Source organism: Hevea brasiliensis, chromosome 5 (assembly GCF_030052815.1).
Source record: "Hevea brasiliensis isolate MT/VB/25A 57/8 chromosome 5, ASM3005281v1, whole genome shotgun sequence".
Lineage (NCBI taxonomy): Eukaryota > Viridiplantae > Streptophyta > Magnoliopsida > Malpighiales > Euphorbiaceae > Hevea > Hevea brasiliensis.
Window position 1 is genome coordinate 14,448,443 of NC_079497.1, and position 24,663 is coordinate 14,473,105.

General features: G+C 29.6%; 1 non-coding gene across 1 annotated transcript; it reads left to right on the forward strand.

The window, feature by feature from the left end:
* Window positions 1–20,940: 20,940 nt before the first annotated feature.
* Window positions 20,941–21,048, forward strand: LOC131180359 (small nucleolar RNA R71). The gene has a single exon (XR_009149135.1). It is a non-coding gene; the product is annotated as a small nucleolar RNA R71 (small nucleolar RNA).
* Window positions 21,049–24,663: the final 3,615 nt, after the last annotated feature.

A 24,663-nucleotide genomic window follows, 5' to 3' on the forward strand; every position in this document is an offset into this window, starting at 1 on the left:
AATATTAATCGAATTGAAATTTTAAAAAAAAAAACTGAATCAAAGAAATCAAATTTACTCGGGTTAATTCAAAATTTTTTTTATTATAATCAAATAGTGCTCAGCCCTCCTAAGCAAGGAAAAACAGATAAAAGAAAGTTAAAAAAAAAAGGACTTCTTTTTGTTGGTTAGATTCCAAAGACGTGGTTATAAAATAAATTATATTTGACTCACAAATAGCTAATCGTTATCACTATCCCTAAGACACGTGTTGCTAACATTTGTTTAAGCTACGTTAATCACAAGAGAGCCCTATAATTTCCCATTAGTGTTTTGGATAAGTCAAAAGTCGTTTCTCCCCGTCTCCCCCCTCCTTCTTATCAATAACGATTTTTTTTTTTATTAGAAAAGATTTTTGCTTTTTTTAGGCGGTTGGCCGGTTGCCTAACCCACAAGCTGATGACTCGTGTGGGTTTGCAGTTGTCATAATTAATCAGTAAAAAAGTAATTCAATATTAAAATAAAAAAGTTGATGATTAATGCAAATAAAAACAAACCAATAATTCAGTAATTTTAAAATATATTTATTTTTATTATTTAATATTTTAAAAATATAAAAATAAGTATAAAATGAAATTTTTATTTATTTCATAAGCTCATTGTTTTTTTAAGTTGATAACTATATAAATATATTTTTTTATATTTATGGTCAATAATATCTTTAATTAAATTTTTTAAATGATTCAAGGGGTATATCCGTTCAAACCAAATATTATTTATATTTTTTAGATCGCATTCAAAGTCAAGATGAATGCGCACTCACTATAAAATTATATTGAGTTGATCCATTCAAAATAGAGTGCTAGGCACTCAATATAATTAAAGGACTATGGGCTTAGCACTCGTTTTACTGAACAAAAACTCTGTTGTTGAGCTTTCAGGTTCTCGTATATACCACGTTCATTACATATATATTTTTTTGCTCTTAAATTTTTTTTTTCGTGTAATTTTAAATACTCAAACGATTAATTTTTTTACTTTTTTTATATTCATAATAATTAATTATGAATAATTAAGAATGAAAAAAATAAAAAATTAATAGCTAAAATTTCATTAATTTACTAAATTTTTATACATGTATAATTTCTGTTATATAAGTTCAGTTATAAAAAATATATATGTAAATCATATAGGTTAGTAGACGTTGATAAAATTATTATGATTTTATCAAGATGCGTGTCCTGTCTCTATTTTGTATATGTATTATCTGTTTTTGAGAAGAAAAAAAATCAAAATGGGTGAGTCTGTGTTTGTGAGTGTAGCCCAACTTACATAAATTTTTTGTAGAGTTGAGCCTTCAGGTTTCCACATCGATTGTGAAAAGCGTGTGTATGTGTATGAGTTATATGAATTAACGGGCCTTGATAAAATTACCATAATTTTATCAAGGTGTATGTCATATCCTTTACTCATATGTATACGTTGTCTACTTTTGAAAAAAAAAAAACTTCTGTTGTGGTTTGAATTTTAGATTCATTATTATGAGTGTTTTATTTAAATATTATTTTTAATTTAAATATAAAAAATTATATATTTAAAATAAAAAAATTAAAATTTATTTTAAAATTATATTTAACATAATTTAATTAAGACTTTAATATAATTAAATAATTTTAACAATATTTAAAATAATATTTAATATAGATATTTTAACCTATCAATCTTAATTCTAAATGAAATCAAAATAAATAGATTTTATTTTTTATAATTTAAAATTTAAAATAAAAGAATATGATTTATTTTCATCGTAAAGTTAATATGATAAATTAAATAAAATTTCGTGTAACTCTATCGTGATCATTAACACTTCTCTTTCCCCTTCCAACAACACTGCATACGACGACACTAGAGTTTTTAAAGTAAGTTTAATATTCTTGATTTAATAACGCTCGGAATCATTTTAAAATTATACTATGATCATGTAAAGTTACCTCAGTCCAAATTATGGCATCTCGGATTTAAATCTTAATTAAAATTAATTATATAAAAAAATTATTATACTAAAGTTTGAAAGAATAAAATTATGGTTGTAAAATTAGGCAGCTTGTAAAGTACTATGGTCAAATTGGTAAATAAAATATGTTAATAATTAAGTAATCATCTCTTAAATTTAGAGTTAAATAAAAGTTCAGGATTCATCATAAATCTAAAATATAAATATATGAGACTCATATATTTAATAAATGTATTATATATATATATATATATATATATATATTATTTGAGATTCAGAATAGACCAGATTTAGATTAAAAAAATTTATTAGTATTGATGATAAGATGACAATGAGACTATTAGTAAGCCTGCAAATGAAAAATTAAATGACATTACAAATTTTGATGAAGATTACTTTAATTATGATTTTTGATGATGGGAGCAAAGGGGAAGATAATTTTATCTAAAGATAACATTGTAATTGATGATAAAGAGTATTTATTTATTAGCTAAAGAATGTAGGAAAAATATAAAATTTATGAATAAGATAATATTAATCATACAATTCAGAATGTACTAAAGTGCTATGTTTCGTAAGCTATAATGCAATCAAATTTTTTATTGAATGGCAATAAATTAATGACAACAATAAAAGAATGGATGATATTTGATTAGAAGAGCCCAAAATTTATAGAAGTTTGAAAAATAGGCAAGCCACCTCATAATAGTTTGCAAAAGAATACTTGGTCAAGTTCAGAAAGAATCCTAATTGGAGTGTGAAGGATATAGAAGATTACGTCAAGTAAGAATATGCTCTAACAGTGAATCTGTAGCTTTGTTATATGGGAAAATTTAAAGAAGATCATTAGGTCATATGATGCTGAGTTGAAGGCCACTGAGTGCCATAGTCAATCACAGTTGTTCAAAAGATACTATATTGTTATTTTTTATTTTAAAAAAAAATTATGATTCAGATTCATTCCTCCATTTTAATATCATCCAACTGTGGAGCAACTAGTCACCCAAAACCTAAAAAATAAGACCAAATCAAGTGAATGAAATTGACAAATTGTGGGACTTAAACCACCGGTGATGTGGAAGAACACAATCACAAAACGGCAAGAATTCTATGGATAATAACAACGAAAAAGGGGAGAATAAATACGTTCAGAGCATGAGAGTGATGGGTTGCCAAGTGTCCACTGCAGGAAGAGTTCACTTATGGTTTTGCTTGCCTTCGCCTTCGCCTTTGCCTTTGCCTTCGCTCTCAAATCCGTTTCTACATGATAAACCTAAATTTGGTCTTCTGTCATCTCATTATTTACCTTTGCAGGAGGACAACTCTGACAAGTTTTGTTCTTTTATCATGACTTGTCAATTTCTTTTCCTAATTTTTTTAAAATATTTTAATTAAATTAGCCTGCTATATATAAAAATATTTTTTAATTTTATCCTTACCTTATCACTGTCAATTATTGTTAAATAACTTATTAAATACAAAATAATCATTCTTATTGAGAAAATTTTTTGAAAACTGAACTGATCCTTAGCCTATGTTTTGGAAACTTTGTTAGAGGGAAAATAAAATAAAATAAAATAAAGGAGAATAAATAAGGAAGGAAATTAAAAGTAATTGAAAAATTATTTTCTTTTATTTATTTAGATATTAGAAGGAAAATAATTTTTTTTAATAATAAAATATATATTTTATATTTTATATTTATAATTAAAATAAATAATTATAGAAATAAAAAATACAATTTCCTTTAATTTTTACTCACTTTCTCTTTAAATTGAAAAGAAAATGAATAATATTTTATATTTGTTAATTTTCACCCTCCATTTCTTTCTTCATAATTTTCTTTTATTTCGAATATTTTTATTTTTTATTTGATTTTTCCTTTCTTTTTATTTTTTCCCTTTAATCCAAACAGATTTTAATGGTGTAGATGAAGCTATTTAATTAATAAGATCCAACTCAATAATATTTGAATCTTCTTTAAAACTATAAAATCTTAAATTCAAAGTCTATTATATTAAAAAAAGTGAGTCGTACTTGAATCCATATATATATATATATATATATATATATATATATATATATGTAGTTTGAATAAGGAGTATGTGCCCATCCTATTTAGCCCAAAACTTAATTGAGCCTTAAAGAAAAAAAAAATATTGGTACTATAATCCGGCCTAAATTTAAGGCCCAAGTCCTTTAAATTTCCAGACTGGATTCATTGTAGCTTGTGAATTGCCCAACCCTTAAAAATGAAAATACAAAGTGTTTTGCAAAATTATAAAGTTGGACCTTTTTTTAGTAGTTAATTAGGGGGATTAAAGACTTGAATCTAATTCTATCAAGTGAGTGATATACTTTCAATCATTGAACCAAGCCATGCTAGACAAGTTGCATGTGATTATTGATAATGAACAAATTAACAAAAAAGAAAAGAAAAGAATGTAATGGATGTAATTAATCATCAATTTTAGTTGAGACATTCACCAAAACTTAATCATCACTTTTGTTATACTATTTTTTTTTTTAAATAACATGTATTGCATATTATTTATATTTGTTGAATATACTTATGATTTAATTTTTTTATTTAATTTTTTGTTAATTTTTCATACATGATAAAATATTATATAATATTATCATAATATATTATTTTTAATGGTCAATTAAATTTAGTTATTCATTATTACTCCTAATTAAAGTTGGTTAAAAAAGTTATAAGGAAATAAAATTAAGAAGATATATTACTTTAGTTAATTAAAATATTGTAATAAAGGTTAATATAATTTAAAATTTTTATATCTATTTAGAGTAGATATTGTAAGGTACAAAAGTGTTTTATTGATTGGTTTTATTCTAATGCAATAAGAATTTTAGAACTATTCAATCCTTAAAATTTGAATAATATAACTATTTAGCCCTCACAATTTTAAATCTATCAGCTATTTAGTCAATTATTTTATCTTTTTTGACTAATTTGATTAATAGAAAAGTTAACTAGAGAAACTAAATAGTTCACATGCTAAAAATTAATAGAGTGACTAAATAATATATTTTTTTTAAAATAAATGAGATGAGTAGTTAATTTAATTAAATGAAAGGACTAAATAAATTTAATTTAGTGTGCTAAACTAGGGATAAAGATGTGATACTATTTAAATTTATATGCCTTCATATTCATTAATTATAATATTTTTTTTATATTATTAAAAGTAAGAAATATTCTTAAATAAGAATACTTTTATTTTTAATATTTTAATATATAAAGTGATAAATATAAGTGGAATTTAGAATAATGTAATATATATATTATTTGTGGGTGCTTCAATATCAAATCAAATAAATGTGTCAATCAAGGGTAATTTGATTGGTTTTTCTTCATTTTAAGAGGTGTAGAGTAGGAATGGAAATGGGTAGGATACTCGCGAAAATCACTCTACTCAAATCCGAATCCTATTAATATTATCAAAGCCTGAACCTATTTCAAATCCGACTAAAATTTATTTTCAACTACTCAAAATTATCCGAAATTCCATTATTATTACCCGAAAAAAACTCGAACAGTTTAATTTTATATATTTTAATTAATATTTTGCATAAAAAATTATTTTAATCAATAATTTATATTTTAAAATTTAATAATTTCATAAATATTTAAATTCTATTTTATATAAAATAAAATATATAAAAATTTATAAATATTATTATAAAAAATATATATTTTATATTTAATTAAATATTTATATAAATAAGTTCGGGTAACGGATACCCAATATATAACTCAATCCGAACCCATTACGGGTATTATTTTTTAAACCTAAACCCATCCTGACCCAAACCCGTCCTATTAGGGTTCGGCCGGATTAGGTACCTGCAAAAACCCCACTCGTTGCCATCCCTAGTGCAGAGAGTATGGAGATCTTGAACTCAACCCTCTTCATCTATCTCTTTTAATATTAATTACTTTTATAGTGAAAAGTGGAAATAACTACTTCCTGTTATATAGTCCATCAATTATAATCGGTTTATTATGCTTATATTGATTAAAAACATATATATATGTGAATTTTTATATAAAAAAAATCTCTCTTGATGAAAATAAAATAAAATTCATATGTATATCACTAAAGAAAACAAAATAATTTAAATCTAATGTATATCAATAAAAAATAAAAATTTTTAATAGATAAAAAAATATTATTTAAAAATTACAAAATTAAAATATTTTCCATTATTTATTATTATAACCGCAAAGCATACCGAATGAAGAGAATGTTTTCATTGGTGGAGATTTGAATGGACATATAGGAAGTGATAGACAAGGTTATGAGAATGTTCATGGAGGTTTTGGTTTTGGCAGTCGAAATGAGAAGGGAAAAAGCATCCTGGATTTTGCTATGGCATACGACCTAATACTAGCAAATACCTACTTTATAAAAAGAGAGTCACATTTAGTGACTTTCAAAAGTGGGCAACATAGAAGCCAAATCAACTTCCTCTTAACCAGGAAGACAAATAGAGCTCTATGCAAGGATTGCAAGGTTATTCCAGGAGAGGCTTTAACAAGTCAACATCGGTTGGTGGTTTTGGATGTCAAGTTTAGGAACAATTCAAGTAAGGTCAGGAGAAATAGTGTAGCTCGAACAAAGTGGTGGGAGTTCAAATGAGTAAAGCAAGTGAAGTTCAAAAATGAGCTTCTCAAGTCCGAAGTATGGAAGCTGGGTATGGAGGCCAATGATATGTGGATACAGATAGCATCAAAGATTAGAGAAGTAGCTAGAAAAGTACTTGGAGAGTCTAAAGGACATGGACCACCCTTAAAAGAGAGATGGTGGTGGAATGAGGAAGTACAAAAGCCAGTGAAGAGAAAAAGAGAATGGTATAAGAAATTACCTAAATGTGATAATAATGAGGCATATGAACAGTATAAGATAGCAAAGAAAGAGGCAAAAAAGGCAGTTAGTCAAGTAAGAGCACAGGCCTTTGAAAAGTTATATGAGAAACTTGGAACTAAAGAAGGGGAGAAAGATATTTATAGATTAGCAAGGAGGAGAGAAAGGAAATATCAAGATCTTAATCAAGTTAAGTGCATTAAAGATAAAGAAGGAAAAATGTTGGTGAAAGATGAGGAGATTAAAGAAAGATGGAGAAATTAATTTTAATGATCTCTTTAATAATAGTCAAAATGGTAATAGTGTGAATATAGACTATAGAACAATAGAAAAGAATGTGAATTATACTAGAAGGATTAGATCTTTAGAAGTAAAGGAAGCACTTAAGAGAATGAAAGTGAGTAAAGCCTGTGGACCCGATGAAATACCAATTGAAGTGTGGAAGTGTTTGGGAGATATGGGAGTGGCATGGTTAACTAAATTATTTAATAAGATTCTAAATTCAAAGAAAATGCCTGATGAATGGAGGAGGAGTATTTTAGTACCTATTTTTAAAAATAAGAGAGACATACAGAGTTGCTCAAACTATAGGGGAATTAAACTCATGAGTCATACTATGAAGTTGTGGGAGAGAGTTGTGGAGCATCGACTACGTCATGATACTTATATCTCTCTCAATCAATTTGGTTTCATGCCCGGTCGTTCAACTATGGAAGCGATCTTTTTCATTAGAAGCTTGATGGAGAAATATAGAGATGTGAAGAAAGATCTACACATGGTTTTTATTGATATGTAAAAGGCTTATGATAGTGTTCCAAGAGATATCTTATGGAATGTGTTAGAACAAAAGAGGGTATCTATTAGGTACATACAATTGTTGAATGATATGTATGAAGGAGCAACTACTATTGTGCGTACAGTAGGAGGGGACACAAGAGATTTTCCAATCTCAATTGGATTAAACCAAGAATCAGCCATAAGCCCTTACCTTTTTATATTAGTTTTAAATGAATTGAAGAAATATATACAAAAGAGTATTCCTTGGTCCATGATGTTTGCGGATGATATTGTTCTGATAGATGAGACACGAGAAGGAGTCAATAGAAAGTTAGAGCTTTGGAGAAGTACTCTAGAGTCAAAGGGTTTTAAGTTAAGTAGAACGAAGACAGAATACATGCATTGCAAGTTTAGTGAAGGCCAAACGGATGATAGGGAAGGAGTTAGTTTAAATGGAGTTGTACTGTCCCAAAGTAATCACTTTAAATATCTAAGCTCAGTCCTTCAAGTAGATGGCGGATGTGAGGAGGATGTTAGTCATAGGATTAAAGCCGGATGGTTGAAGTGGAGATGTGCCACGGGAGTTTTATATGATCGTAAGATTCCCAATAAGTTGAAAGGAAAATTTTACCATATAGCCATACGACCGGCTATGTTATATAGTAGTGAGTGTTGGGCACTGAAAGAGTCGTATGCGTCTAAGATAAGAGTTGTAGAGATGAGAATGTTAAGGTGGATGAGTGGCCATACTATACTAGATAAAGTCCGTAATGAGAGTATTAGAGAAAAGGTAGGAGTGGTGCCAATTAAAGATAAGTTGAGAGAAGGAAGATTGAGGTGGTTTGGTCAAGTGAAGCGTAGATATACGGAGGCTCCAGTTAGACAAGTAGAGCACATTAGGTTAGAAGATAGAAAGAAAAAAAGGGGTAGACCTAAATTGACTTGGAGGAGAGTAGTATAACATGACCTAGAAGCATTACATATTTCTGAGGATTTAACCCAAAATCGTTTAGAGTGGAGAAAGTGAATCCATATAGACTTCAAATTTTTGAGATAAATGTTTAGTTGAGTTGAGTTGAGTATTTATTATTATAACCATTAGAGTAGAATTAATATTTTATAAAAAAAACCCTATTAGTACAATAATTTTTTAAATAATGTTTAATTAAAAAATATAACTTTTCAAAATAAATAAAATTACTTAATATATTGTCTAATATAATTATTTTTAATATACACATACGGGCAAATATTTAGCAAAACTGATTTAGATTTTTATATATATAAATAATATAGGTTATATACCTTTTAAGCAAACTTTAATCATATAAGTAATTTGGATATTATAGGGTGAAAATATGTAGAAAAATGCCAATAATAACTCAACACATCGAACTAAAGATAAAGAAGATATATGAAAATTAATTAATAATCATAGTTAAATATTTTTATGTATAGTTAATAATCATAGTTAAATATTTTTATGTATAGATAATTTATCCATAAAATTTGTTTTTAGCTCATATATAAAAAAAAACATTTTATTTTTCTTAAGTTCTTAGTGAATATAGAGTTAAAGTTATTATTATAGAGATTATTTATGGTGTTAAGATTTAGTAATATTAACATAAAAATTAGAGTTAACGAAGGATTGAGATTCATGAATTGTCACAAATTAATTTTAGTAATTTTTAAACCACATATAATTATTTTTTTATTAACTAAATGTCCTCAAGCAAACTTTTAAAATTTAATGCAAATTTTGGGGTGCCTTGTCCATGGAGTTATGAAAATCACCTACTAAAGCAATCTATCTTACCTTTAGTCATACCAACAATCCATATACCCATATTTTAAGATGCAAAGAATCAAATACTTATCCAAAATTTCATTACTTAGCCTCAAGTCAATTAATCATTAAAAAGTTTCCAAACCAACCAATCGTAAGAGAAAGTCATGCTTAAAAAGAACTCTGAAACAATCAATAGCCAAAGTGTCTCTAAAAATGATGGAAGTGGATGAATGAATGAATAGATTCTCAATCCCATAAGCAAACTTACTATCTCTATCTCTACTAATGGAGCAAGTACAATAAAGAGATCAAAGGACTTCTAGGGATGTAATGGGGCTATAGTGTAGCCATATTACATTCGATGCCGGAGCAAGGCATATTACATCTACAGTGTAGCCGAGCAAGGCATATTACATTCGATGCCGGAGCACCTTATCTTATCCTGTCTTATACCATATTAATTTAAATTCCATTTATTTATATTATTTCATGTGTAAATATTTTTTTTATCACATCTTATTTTTGTGAAGACCCAGACAGAATCTCCTTCGCTTTTATTAGTGCATGATGGGTGTCATTGTTTACCTGTTAAAACAATTTTATATCATATGTTATACCATTCATCTCATTCTTTCCATATACCATGTCATATCATCCCATTATTCATAAAATTTTCAAGAAAATAAATTTTCTTTCATTCATATAAAATTTACATATAATAATGTAAAATTTATATACAATCCAAAAATTTAATTACATATCTCAAATGATTTACAACATTTACTTGTGTACAGTGATCAAAATGCAACATCTATATATACATGAGCCCTACTAAAATAACTGATGAGGTGGCACAGACACTCTAGCAAATCTGATCAATCCTCTATTGGTGCTCTACTGCTACTACTGCTGCTGGTGGTGGTCTCCTGTACCTATGCAATAAAATAATCCATCGCGCTAAGCATTTTTGCTTAGTAGTGCAATAATTGAAATAAAAATAATTAAATAATTGAAATAATTATTCCAAGTATAACCTTATAAGAAATATAGAATTTTAGGAATTTAAAATCTTTTACATGTTTATAGAACTTTGGAAGCAGTTAAGTTAATCAGGATCTTTTCTGTTCACTTATTCCATGTGCAGTCTTATTATTCATACCTGCATTCTCTTTATGTACTTATTTAAATTTAAGGCTTATTACTATTATCTGTGTCCAAGTAACCTATAACAAACTATAAAGACTGGATACACGGGAGTATACTAGTTAAACATCCATATGTCTAACATTTATATATCTGTTATGTCAGGCATAAGGCCAGCGGGCAGGCATAAAGCCAGAAATAAAATCAGGCACAATGAACAATGGGCAGGCATAAAGCCTGTAGAATAATCATATCAGACATATATTGTCTATCAATGATTATTCCTGTGGGCAGTACTGCAATCTGTTGTCCCTAATTGATATATCAATCGATCCATGCTGTATAAATAAGTCTAGGTATACTTTGGGCAAAATGGTATGTTTAAGTACTTATAGTTTCAGTATTTCATATTATGTACTAATTGTATTTTATAGCATTTTTATGTCTCTTGTAATGGGAAACATAAGTCCCATATGCATATTCATATTATTTTTATGTCTAGAAAATTATTTTAATTTATTTCATAACATATGCTAAGTCATTTTATGAACCTTTCTCAAGGTCTAGATTTAGTACATTTACTTCACCTAGCAAATTGTTCAAGATGTGGTCACTGTTGGCCACATTTCCTTCATGAAAGTTGTTCCTCTATGTCTTGTCTTTGTTTTCCTTTTTGAATCATGTCATTTGGAGTTTTAGAACTCAAGTTATGGTCAAATAACCAAAATTGGTTCATTAACTCATTCTAGTTCTAGAACTAGGCAGATTCTGGAGTTAATCTTTCCCTAATTATTTGGATATGTTACAGCTACTTTTAAGCTAATATTCTTCATAGAAATTGTTACCCTATGTCTTATGATTACTCAGAATTTTGAATTACAATTTTTTAGGTTTTGTAGAATTAATTATAGCAAATTAACTGGCCTGGACTCAAGTACCCTATGCCTTCAGGATTCCAGGTTCAGGTCAGTGGCTTTGTCTCCCATTTTAGGGTTCTTACACTCAAAATTTGAGAAAAGTTTCTGAATCAAAGTTGAAGCCCTATCTCTTAGGTTTCCAGAACAGTTTGTCTTATCCCAATTGGAGTTTCCTAGTGGAAGATATGATAATAAAACTGTTCTGGGGTCAAGTGTAGTTTGGTCAAATTTTAGGTTTTGATTTGCTGAATTATTCTAGCCATTTGACCTAGTTCCTTTGGGTTCTGGGTTTTGGTCAAAACACTAATATTGTAGATTTATATCTTATAAAAATTTTTCCATTGGTTTCACTGCATTTTTATTTTTGTAGACCAAGTTATGGCCTTTTAGCCACAACTGGTCGGGTATGCCTAAGTCCAGAATTTCTGGATAGTTTGGTTCTAAACAGTTTTGTTGACCTAATTTATGCTAGCAAATTGGTTTGGTTAAAGGCAATTATGGATTCTGTGTTCTTCATGAAAGTTGTGCTCCTATGTCTAACCTTTCCAATGGTATAAAAATTAGGTCGTTCTGATCTTTCTAGAGGAAGTTATGGCCAAATGAACATGTTGGTCATTTTTCTGGGTTTAGGTTATGGTCATCCAAATTTAAGTAGTAATTAAGTTGGGGACAGTTTTTGGGTATGGTTTCTTCATAAAAAATGGGGAATTATGACCCTAGTTTCATCTCCAATTCACCTCATACAAATTAGAGCAAGTCAATTCAAGTTATGGCTCAATATACACACTGGACTTATAAGTCCCAAACCTGCATGAAAATGTACACTCCCAATTTCAATTCCTCCAATCTCCCAAACTTCATTTGACATACATGGCACGTTTAATGGTCAAAAAATCATCTCAACAATGCTAATTCCAAGCAATAACACAAAAGTCCCAAAGTTAGGTTAAAACCCTAACTGAAAGTTTCAATCTCTAGCATTCTCAAGGCAATTCAACTTCTAATGCATATAAGTTCATCAATCAACATCACAAACCAATTCAAAACCATCAAAACCATCAATTCATCACACTTTCCATGGCTGCCGAAATTAGGGCTTCCTCTACTCATGGTATTTATTTTGATTTCATGGAAATTTACTTCAATTTACCTTACTAATCATACTTAGAGAAGGAAAGAAATGTGTTTAGTGCACTAACCTCTTTGATCCGCTTCTTGGACTTGCTAAAACTATAGGATTTCTTAATTTCTTGGTAGCCACTTGAAGCAACGGAAGCGTGAAAAACACAAGTTTATACCATTGAATTCAAAAATTTTCACCTAGGGTCACATGCATAATGCAAGATTTATTTTTATTTATTTGATTTCAATGATAAACAACATATTAAAACTCTTTTAATATGTTTTGGGATATGTATTTGCTATTTAAGATTTTAAAATTAATCAGATTAATTTTAGAACCCTAGATTAAATCAAGAATGATTACACTAACCTCTTGATGCACTGCAGCGTGTCTGCGCCTTTGAAATTCGTCTTCAGGACACCAGATGTTGTCCCTCTAGCTTGTCCATACCAAGAACACCTATGACAGCCATTGAACAGCTTCTAAAGCTTTTTCTATTAATTAGAAATTCAAGTTCTGCCTTTTAAGAGATTAGAGATGTAAAGAGGACACTAGAAACAATTTCTAGTGTTCTTAATTCAAGAGATTTATGGCTAATCTCTTTGAATTGATGAGAGATGAAGAAGAATAGATGAAAAGCCTCAAAGTGGCGTGACAAAGGAGAGGAGTGGCTGCTGGTTGCTTTTCTTTTCATAACAACACTTAAATAGCTAGGTTAACACATTAAACCCTTGCCACATGTCACCCTTTGATTAGCTCTAGGTTTAAGTGACCCAATCACATTGTGCCAAGTGTCAAACCTATATTTAATCTTAATTTTAATTATCTTACATAATTGAAAAAACATTTGGCAAGTTTATGTGTAATCCCATGTGTCACCATCTCATGGTGCCACGTGTTACACTGTGAAATGACCAAAATGCCCCTGTGTCTTAATTTTGAGTTCTTAACCCAAAATAATTATTTTTCTTCTTCTAATTAATTTATATCAAATATAAATTAATTAATTAATCTCTATTAATTAATTTCTCATTAATTAAATTCATATATAAACACTTTAAATATAAATCTAATTTATATTACACATCCAATAATCTAGATTTGGTTTCAAGTCATGCTAGGGACTTTGCAATTTAATTGCAAACCGAACCTATTTAATTAATCAATTAAACTCTTTAATTAATTAATTAAATCATATTTAAATAGGTGATAACTTGTGTATGTGTGTGACTTACTAGGCTCATCACTAATTGGCAATGAGACATGATATCAACTCTTAATACCATCAGAACTCTTTCTTATCATAAATGATTTCTCTAAATCATTTTATAAACCTCATAGACCATGGTTAACACCTAGCATAGCATGCCATGGCCACCCAATTAGTCATAAGGTTTACCTTAAATGAACCTATAATCATATGTTACCATGCACTAGAATCTCTCTATTACAAAATCCCAACTCAAGCTGGAGTCATGGTTTATGTCAAACTCCATTTGCTATAAATATTATGTTCTCTTTTAATTCCAGTTCTTGATTAAAAAGATTTTTCTCATCAGAAACTCTTTTCTGAATAAATCTATCTGTCCTGGCCAGGAACTTGAAACATCAAGAACAATTAAATGAACATAGGATTTTATTTCTATTTACTTAGAGGAACAGATTCCATCTTGATCAACACCTACCTCCATATATAACTAGTAGGAGCCAACACATGCCCATATATCCATACATAGTACAAGGATGAAAGCAGTATCAAACTCAAACCACCTATATACAAGATAATTGTGCTATTTCAGGTCTAAAGATTATATGCACTGATATGATTTATGACAATACATTGACAAGAGTAAACTCCATGTGCTTGTCATAAGTGTCACTGGTTCGGCCTACTTATCATTTATAAGTGCCTATCATGTTTGTTATATGGCATGAGACTCACCATTCAATCTTATTTATATCTCATATAAATAACTTGGGAATAAACATGAATACAATCTTTCTGGATAAGTCATGTCCTTATTATGAAGTATCCTCGATTGTGAACCTATTTATGATACTTTGTGCTAGAAATATTGTCACTCATATTCTTAACAACTTAAGAATAATATTTCTAACAAAATATCAATGGACCTTTTCTATTACACATAAATACATTATGTAAACGGAAAAGTGGAAATGCCTTTTATTAATAAAAATATGTACAAGATACATACTAAATGATATACTCTAGGGCATACTACTAGCACCACTATCTTCCTTATGGTGTGGAGATAATTTTTAATGAAGGGAGGTATGGATTTTATGGTGAGAAAGGGAGGGAATTTGAGCTAGAAAAGAGAAAAAAATGGAAGAGGGAGAGAGACCAAGTGGTTTGGCCATGGGAGACATAAGGAAGAAGAAGATGACTTTTATTTCATTTTGTCTTTTTTTAAACTCTTTCTTTTCCCCTTTTTGTAGTTGTTAAAGTCCCATTGGTTAGAATTTTTTTAATAATGTCATTATGACATCATGCTTAGGTAATAATCTTATTTCTTTTCTTTTCTTTTCCTATGTCTATACATAAATTCACAATTTAATTTATTTTATGTGTTTTAATCTCTCTCATTTTAATTGACATTTAGGTTAAAATTCCACTCTGAGGGTGAAATGACCAAAATGCCCTTCGTTATGCTTATCGGGTTATTCTGTCTGTACTGATTAACTTAATTTTCTTGAATTTTCTTTGACATTGTTTTATATCATTTAATCTTCATAAATCATTTAATTTAGTCTCAAATATTTATGTCACAGGGTTCCTCACGGGTCTGGGGTCAGCAACTCTCTTCACAGTCGCTTCCCAGTAAGGTCACCTATCGCTGTAACTCTGGCTCGTTTAACTAATTTGTAATTCATTTCTTTTATTTTTCCTTGATTTTACTTGATCTTTGTTAAGTCAATTTATGTCTCTTTACCCTAATTTAAGTGTAGTTCTAGACATCCTAACTGTCCGAACAGACGTTAGTCATCGAAATAGTAGAATGTACGGATTACCTAAATTGAGGGCATTACAATAGGGCTCAAAATGAGATTGACAAGAAAGGGGTTAAAAGGTTCAAAGCATGAGAATATTTTTAATCTTGAAAATATAAGGTACATTTCCTATTTCTTATTTTTATTTTTATTTTTTTATTATTTTTTATAAAGGAGAGAAATATACAAGGGAAAATTTTAAGTGCTAGCATATTTTACAAAATGCATAAAATGAAGGAACACTTTGATACTTTAAGTTTGTATCTTGTATCTCCTCTTGATAATTGTTTCTAAAAATACCACCCCCAAACTCATTTCTTTAATTATTTTGGGTGGGTTTCTTTCAATTTGAATGACAATAATGACAAGTGCATATATACTAACACTTTTACAAAATGATAAGCATTTCTTCTCAACGAACCTTTTTGGGCTTTGAATTAATGCAAAAACAATTTTTTTGTGCAACCTAGTATATTCCTATCTTAATTAAAAGTTTCTGGCTGAGAGTACTTTTTGTTTTATTTATGTTTTACTTTACATAGAACATATTACTATTACTCTATTCCAAATCAGGCGAGAGGTCATTACTAAGAGACATTCTGGGATCTACTCTATTTTTAGGCATTTCAAGGTTTCTTTTATTTGTTTTAATAACAGAAAAGAAAAAAAAATAGAAAATATACATTCTTTACTGTTTATATCTGTGTATCATTTATTCCTATGAAATACCAGACAAAAGGGGGACGATCATAGAAGTGGTATAATGAAATTCATGAAATTCTTTGATTGGTTCTTCCCAGAGAAATGATCTATTTTATTTGACTGATAGGGATAACAAACAATTAATTATAACAAATCTGTTATAAGAAATATAAAAATGTAACAAATACTAAAAAAAATACTAAATAATAAATACAAAGAGAGTGTTCTTATCTTATTCGAAACGCCTTGTGATTTTAACCAATTCTACGCTTTAATATAATTTCTAGGAGTAAGCGCTATAGCTTGTTTCCAGTACTCCGCGGCTTGATCGAACCAAGCCTTCGCAATTTCACAATCTCCTTGCCGAATGGCCTGTTCTCCTCTATCAGAATAGGCAAGCAAATTCCTTCCATTAGAACCGTACTTGAGAGTTTCCTACCTCATACGGCTCAGTAGTAAATTCTTTTGGTGTCCCACTTTTTTTTTCTGGAGTTAACCAAAAAGGGTTAATTACATAAGTTTCAAACTTGTTTGTGATTAATAATCAGTTTTATCTTTTCTCCCACGTTCAGAAGAATAAAGCGTAGCTGTTCTACTATCGTTAGAATTTTCTGAAAGGTAACTATCTCGATTTTATATATTTTATATATAAATATATATAGAATCTTTGAAAAAGACTTTTCCTCATAAGAAAGACTTACTATCTTTGGGATCTGAGCCTACATCACTACTCAATACTTTAGGGGACCGACTCTGTTACATAAGTTGATTCCTAACTTTTGTCTCATATTATGACATAAGTAAGCTATATATATATATATATATATATATATATATATATATATATATAATGTACCAATTATTATGAATGATTATTCTCATGAAAGGGTAGGTAGTGTTTAGTCTATTGGCTAGGTAAAAATAAGGGTTCCAAGAAAAGTTAGGAATAATGTAAGCTCAAAGGGGTTTACAAAGGGTTAATTTTAATTGGGAGTAAAGGCCAAAGGTTTAAAATAAGAAGGTTTAAATCAAAGAATGCCTAATCATCTCTCTTTTCAAGTACAAGCTGGTATTTCGTCTTGAAAGGTATAGAAAATTTGTTCTAGGATTGGTGAGACATCGCTTGACTGCATTTTATTCAATAGCTCTCTCTAAACACTCCCATCTCTAAATGACTAATTGGATGGCTTTTTGGCTAAGAAGATATAGATAAGGGCAAACACTTTAAAACTTTGCATCCCTATGGAAACTTTCAATCCTCAAACCCAACTAAAGGTAGGCTAAATTACTCTACTAAGTAACTTTCATTACTCAAAGGACTTAGCAAAGATTTTATGCAAAAAATTTTATTTCATAAATGCATGGTTCCCAAAAATGAGCAATGCATTAACTAAATAAAAAAAAAATCTATATGCAAATTTCTATATGGTTACTATATGAAGTATGGTATGTATGTATTTGTAAACTATTTACATTATGAATATATGATGTATGTATAACATGAAATGAAATGAAATGCACTTAGACTAAAAATGCTAAAATTTTTTGCAAATATCTTATATATACTTCCAAACTCAAATCAGTCATTGTCCTCAATGTCAAAATAGATGCCAAGATGAGACAAAAAGATTAATGAATGAAGGAATTCAAAAGGTTCAACAAGATGCAAGATATTGATGAATTACAAGTGCTATAATAGTTAGAATCAAATTTCCAGTCAATGGAGAAAATAAGCTTACTTGTAATGGCAAAAATGTGAAGCATGTTGCAGAAAGTGAGAAGAATTTACCTTAAATGGAGAATTGGCAATTTGGAAGCAATTAAGATTGAAAAGTCCCTTAACAATGCTACTAAAATGAATGAATTTCTTAGAAAAGAGGTGCTGCATAGTTTGGTACATAGACTGTGCAAAAACTACTGTGAACAGTAAATTCAACAAAATTGTGCATTATAAACAGTAAATTTACATTATGAACAATAAAGTCTACAGAACTATGCATGTGAACAATATCACTTTCCTTCAATGCTGCAAAATTGCAATTTTAACACACCAACAAACTCCCAAATCATGTTAGTACACTCTCACTTTGAAAAATAAATATACTAAAACCCCAAGATCTCATCGAATCAAAATAAAGAACAAGAAATGTGCATTTTCCAAATTCCCAACACAATAAAAATAAGTTTCACATGCCAACTCATCCTCAAATAACACAAATCAATTAATTATTCATTTCTTCAACCAAACACACAATCTCATAATAAATTTCACCTTAGGAAATAAATTTGGGACTTTACTTCAACCATTTAGGAAAATAAATATCAAGAAATTAGGAAACTCACATACTGCTGCACAATTTAGCAAAATTCTGCACGATGCCAAATGAAGCTAAATCAGTTTCTAAATATTAACAAGTATGAAAAGAATGAAATACTCCTCCATGCTGTAGTTTCCCCTCTTTCATCTCATAGGCATCTGCACAAAGTAAAATTAGACAATTGTCAAAAATTGAATCTAGGAGTGCTTGAAAACAAAGTAAAACAGAACAAATAAAATAAAATAAACCAAAACAAAACAAAAGAACTTTATACTTTATATACTTTATATTCTTTCCATCGCATGAGAAGATCCCTGTCGCTTTGTTTAAAAATCCAACCATTTCTTTCTTGACAACCCTTGGTGCATCTTTTTCTTTGAGAGATGGTTGATTGACTTTACTTTTCTCCACTTACTTAATTTGAAAAACTGGTGCCATTGGAAAAGGTGTATTACTCTTCAAATGTTGTGCAAAGGCTGCCACTTTTAGTTTTTCATCATTGGTATTCCCTTCATGAACAAGATAATTTTTAAGAGAAGCCTTCAGATAACTCTTTCTAGAGTGCTCTTCCACTAACTCATCAATTATATCAACTCTTAAGCAAGAGTCTACATCTTGATGTTGCTTCTTCTTGGCATTGCCAATGTTGAAAATTAATTCATCCTCTCTAACTCTAAGAGTGAGCTTTTCACTTTTGACATCAATCATTGCTCCTGCTATAGCTAGGAAAGGCCTCCCCAAAATGATTGGCATATGAGAATCCTCTTCCATGTCCAAAACGATAGAGTCAACTGGTATATAGAACTTTCCAAACTTTAAAGGCACATTCTCTAAAATCCCTTTTGGATATTTAGTTGATATGTCAGCCAATTTAAGAGAGATATAGGTTGGTTTAAGATCTCCCATGTTGAGCTTTTCATAGATAGAAAGGGGCGTAAGACTAACATTAGCCCCTAAATCACATAGAGCTTTTGTAGAACATGACTCCCTAATATGGCATGGAATTGAAAAACTTTCTGGATCTTTAACCTTAGGAGGGAGCTTCCTTTGAAGTATGGCACTGCACTCTTCTGTCAGGGCTATAGTCTCATGATCTTCAAGTCTCATCTTATTTGAAAGTATTTCTTTCAAGAATTTTGCATAAGAGGGCATTTGTGAAAGAGCATCAATGAAAGGCACATTTATGATAGTTTCTTCAAGACCTCCAAAAACTTCCCAAATTACTTATTAAGTTTGGCTTTTTGAAATCTCTATGGAAAAGGAAGTTGTGGTTTGTAAGGCTTTGGAGGTATGTACTTCTCTTCTTTCTCTTTAACTTCTTCTAACTCTCTTCTTTTTCACTCTCTTGTTTTTCATCTTCCTCAACATCTTTCTCATTTTCTCTCTTCTCAATTTTTTCACTCTTTTCATTGTTTATTATCCTCCCACTCTTTAATCTAATGGCTTGACATTGTTCCCTTGGATTCTCCGGTTGACTTGGAAGCTTTCCCATAGACTTTATACCCGAAGTACTTGCTTGCTATGCAATCTGGTTTTCTAACATTCTATTATGTGTCTGCAGCTGCTCCAATCTTACTTTCATTTCTCTCATCTCTTCATCTTGCTTAGTTTGATTGGCAAGGATTTATTGTAAAAGTGCTTTTGTGGTAGAACCTTGCTCTTGTTGTTTGGGTGGAGGTGTAGGATTTGTGTTCCTTTGCTGAAAATTAGCTAATGGTTGCCTATTCTGCTGATAGGGATTTCCTTACTGCTGTAGTTGAAAATTCTGATTTGGTACTTGATTTTGCTGATTTCTCCATGAAAAATTAGGTTGATTCCTCCAAGTTGGATTATATGTTTGTGAATAGGGATTGCCCATCTGCTTGTTTCCTTAGTTCTCCACATAAGTAGCTTGCTCACCAAAATCTACTTCACAGCTGGTATTTCCTTCTGCATAAGCAACTTGTTGAGAATTTCCTGAGGATGATGAAGTAACCAGCATACTTAAATCTTCTATTTTCTTTGCCAAAACATTTGTAAGTACATCAAATTTGGCATTGATCATATTGAATGGATCAAGATCATACATTCCAGCAGCTTACCTCTTTTTTGTTGGAAGCTGGCCCTCTTAGACTACTCCAAAGATGAGTGTTCTTTGTAATTTTCTCTAACAACTCATAGGCTTCATCTTCATGCTTTATAATGAACTCTTTACCAATTTTAGCATCAATAATTCCTCTAATAGCAGGAGTGACATTTGTTTAAAAATTTTGATTTATCATCCATTTTGGAATGGTATGATGTGGACATTGTCTCTCTAACTCCTTCCATCTCATCCATGACTCATAGATAGTGTCATCTTCTATTGGTCTAAAAGCTGTCATTTGATTCCTTAATTCTTGTGTTTTTTCAGGTGGAAAGTATTGTGCAAAAAATGCATCAGTGAGCTGCTCCCAATTTGTAATTGAATTTTGTGATAAAAAATCAAGCCATTCCAATGCCTTATCCTTCAAAGAGAATGGAAATAACTTCAACCTCGCTGCATCATCTGATACTCCAGGTTGCTTTTGCATATCATAGATCATAGTAAATTTCTTAAGATGAGTATGAGGATTTTTTGAAGTATGACCCCCAAATTAAGAATTCTGAATCATTTGTAGTACTCCAAAATTCATCTTGTAGCTATTTGCATCAATCCTTGGTCTTGCAATGCTTTCTCTCAAGTCATCAAAGTGAGAGAATGCATGATCCATCATACTTCCCCTAGGCACATTGGCATTGACAACTTCTTCCCCACGAGCTTCATTCTCATTGTTTCGATTGTTTACACCATTACCACCACCAATTCTAACTCTTTCTTCAGCTATTTCTGATTTAATTTCAGCTGCTCTCAAAGCTTCTTTTCTTCTCCTAGTTTCTTTCTTGTTGGCTCTACAAAACTTCTTAATTTCAGGATTAAACAATAGAGATGTGTCACTTGTGCTTTTGGCTCTTCTTATAAAAGATCAAAAAGTATCTAAAAGGAGTAAACAAACACAAGATAAAAAGATAATAAAGATAAAAAAAAACTATAAACAACTAAAATAATCAAGAATTCAATCTTAAACAAACAACTCCCTGGCAACGGCACCAAAAATTTAATGTGGCCCAACCGCAAGTGCACGGGTCACACAATAGTATAGAGAAGATATCGTTCCCTCAAAGAGTTGTGTTAATGATTAAATTTTTGATGTAAAAATAAACTAGTTTTAACTAAATCTAAACTAAAAAGTAATTAAATGAAGAGATTAGGAATTGAAGGGTATATTTGCAAATTCAACAAAGAAATTATCTTTATGGAAAATTTTAACTAAAATTGTAGGAAATAGATTCAGCAAAATAGAATAAGACAAGAATTAAAGTAATAAGCAATAAAAATTATCGATTAACAATGATAAAAGGATTATTCTGGAGTTTTGGATTTCATATTTAAGCTATTTTGGGATTTTAAATTGATTATCCAAACACATGAAAATCATGGGTTTTAAGGAGATTAATTCTTAAATCCTTTGAATGCTTTTTTGAGTGAAATAAAGAGTGCCTTAATTATCTTAATCCTACTTTTGTGGAGTTAAAATTAATTGAGACCAATTAGGTTCCTTAACTAATCTATTAATCCTCTTAATCCTTAGTCTATTTCTAGATCTAAGTTAATTAAGTCCAATTTCTTGATTATCTATCGCTGGGTTTTCTCCTTTCGGTGCTTCAACCAAGGATTAAGAACAATACTTAATGGGATCCTACACTAAGCATGCCATTAAGCACACAAGAAATGGATAAAACCTCATAATACCCATAAAATCAGGATAAATCAACTCAAATCCTCAAAATATCATAAATATTACATACCTAACTCCAGAATCTAAAAAGAACTACTCACTACTCGTGTTTGATACAATGATTTTAGCAAAATAAGGAAATAAAAGATGAAAAGAGAATTAAAATTGAAGAAACCCGATGAAAGGAATGTAGAATATGGTGGAGGAGAAGAAGGATCAAGATTGGCAGCTCCTTTCTTGCTCTCTCAATCTTTCTTTCCTTTTTCAGTCTTCTGCTCCCTCAAAATGAGGTAATAATGTCTTTTATATGCCCTAACATCAACCCTAAAAAGGGATTAAAATGGTGTTTGGTGAGTTCATACACGTGTGACAAAATCTTGCCTCTTCAGTCAATTAATGAGAAATTGCATTGCTGAAACTATGCCCATGTAGCATCTTATGTAGAGTTAGAACTGGAAAGAATGTGTGAAGACAAGTTTGCATGGCCATGCATGTCCCTATGCATGTTTTGGTAAGCTTCAAAGAGTTTCCATGAAGGTGCATAAGCATTTGCATAAGCTATGCGGAAGGTCATGCACATTTCGACAAGATTAGGAGGTTTTCCAGTCAGTTACATAAGCTGGTGCATAATCTATGCATGAAGCCATACAGATTTCGGCAAGCTTAAGTTCATCCTCCGTGAAGGTACATAAGCTATACATGAAGCCATGCACATTTCAACAGAGTTGCAATGTTTTTCCGGCCTCTTGCATAAAATGGTGCATAAAATGGTGCATAGCCTATGCACTAGGCTATGCAACTTTCGGCAACTTAAGAATTTCTTTGATTTTCTGGGCACAAGCTGCATAGGACATGCAGCTCCTTATGTAACTTTCGGCAGTCTTCAAAAATCTTCAATTATAGGCTTTAATTTTTGCACTTTTAGACCTGGAGTTCACTCTCACTTGCAAAATTACCCTTTTGGTCCCTCAAAATACCATTTTATCTACAAAACAAAAGCAAAATTATCAATTAATAAAAAAATTGTCAATTAAGTAAATAACTAATAAAATTGACTAAAAATGACTAATAAATGGATAAAATGACTATGAAACTTAACCTAAATGACTATATAAAATGCATATATCACTAAAATTTAACATTATAAGTTTATACATATTTAAAAGAATTCAAAAAAATAAATTAGTGAAATAACACTTGTAAAATCAAGATTATAGAATTAACAAATGTTTCAAAGTAAATTATAATATTTTTTTTATTATAAGTAAAATTGCTATTAAAATTGTATATTTTATATTAATTTTATTAATAATGAAAATTAAATTTATTTATGAAAACTCTCGTTGTTAAAAAATATTAATTACAGATTATATGTTGGAAAAAGTTATTAGCAACGAATTTATATAGATTATAGATAGATTTATTGTCGTTAAGCTATATTATTAATGAAGAATTTATATATTTATTGCTAAAAATATTATTCATATATTTTTTTTAACTTAGACACTATTATTTAATTGAATGTTATTTGCATAATTAATTTAACCATTAAAATTAAATATTATTAAATAATAATAAATTTTTATATTATTTTTTAAGAATTTGGATTTAAATAGGAAATTAATCTAACCAATTCAAATAAAGATTTTTTAAGTAATCATAAAATTTTATATTATTTTTTCGCCAATTAAAATATAGAGTAATAATTTCTAATTGTTAAATTTAACCATGTATTTTTTTTTCAATCCTTTATTTATCATCATTCTCGCTTATATATATATATATATATATAGATTGAAAATTATTATTATTATCAAACTAAATAAAAAACAACAGCATCAAAAGTAAAAGCAGAGGGACAGGAACTCACTTCCACGAACCAGACTGGAAACTTGTTTTTGGTGAATAATTATGAGTTTGATTTTCAAACGTGCATACACATTATAAAAATATTCTATGCGCATGCTAAAATTAGGATCTAGTGGAGCAACTGGGTCGCCTTCCGCAGAAGTCTGTCAAGTCAACGATTAAAAGGCTAGAGGATAAAAACGTATTGCAGAAATTTGTCCCCTAAAAATGAATGGTTTGTAGAGCTTGCTGAGCTGCTGTTGATCACACAACCACAACTATCGCATATATTTATATCTAAAATAAGGTTTTGGTTCTTAAAAATCAAGCATGGTTTCAAAAAAATATG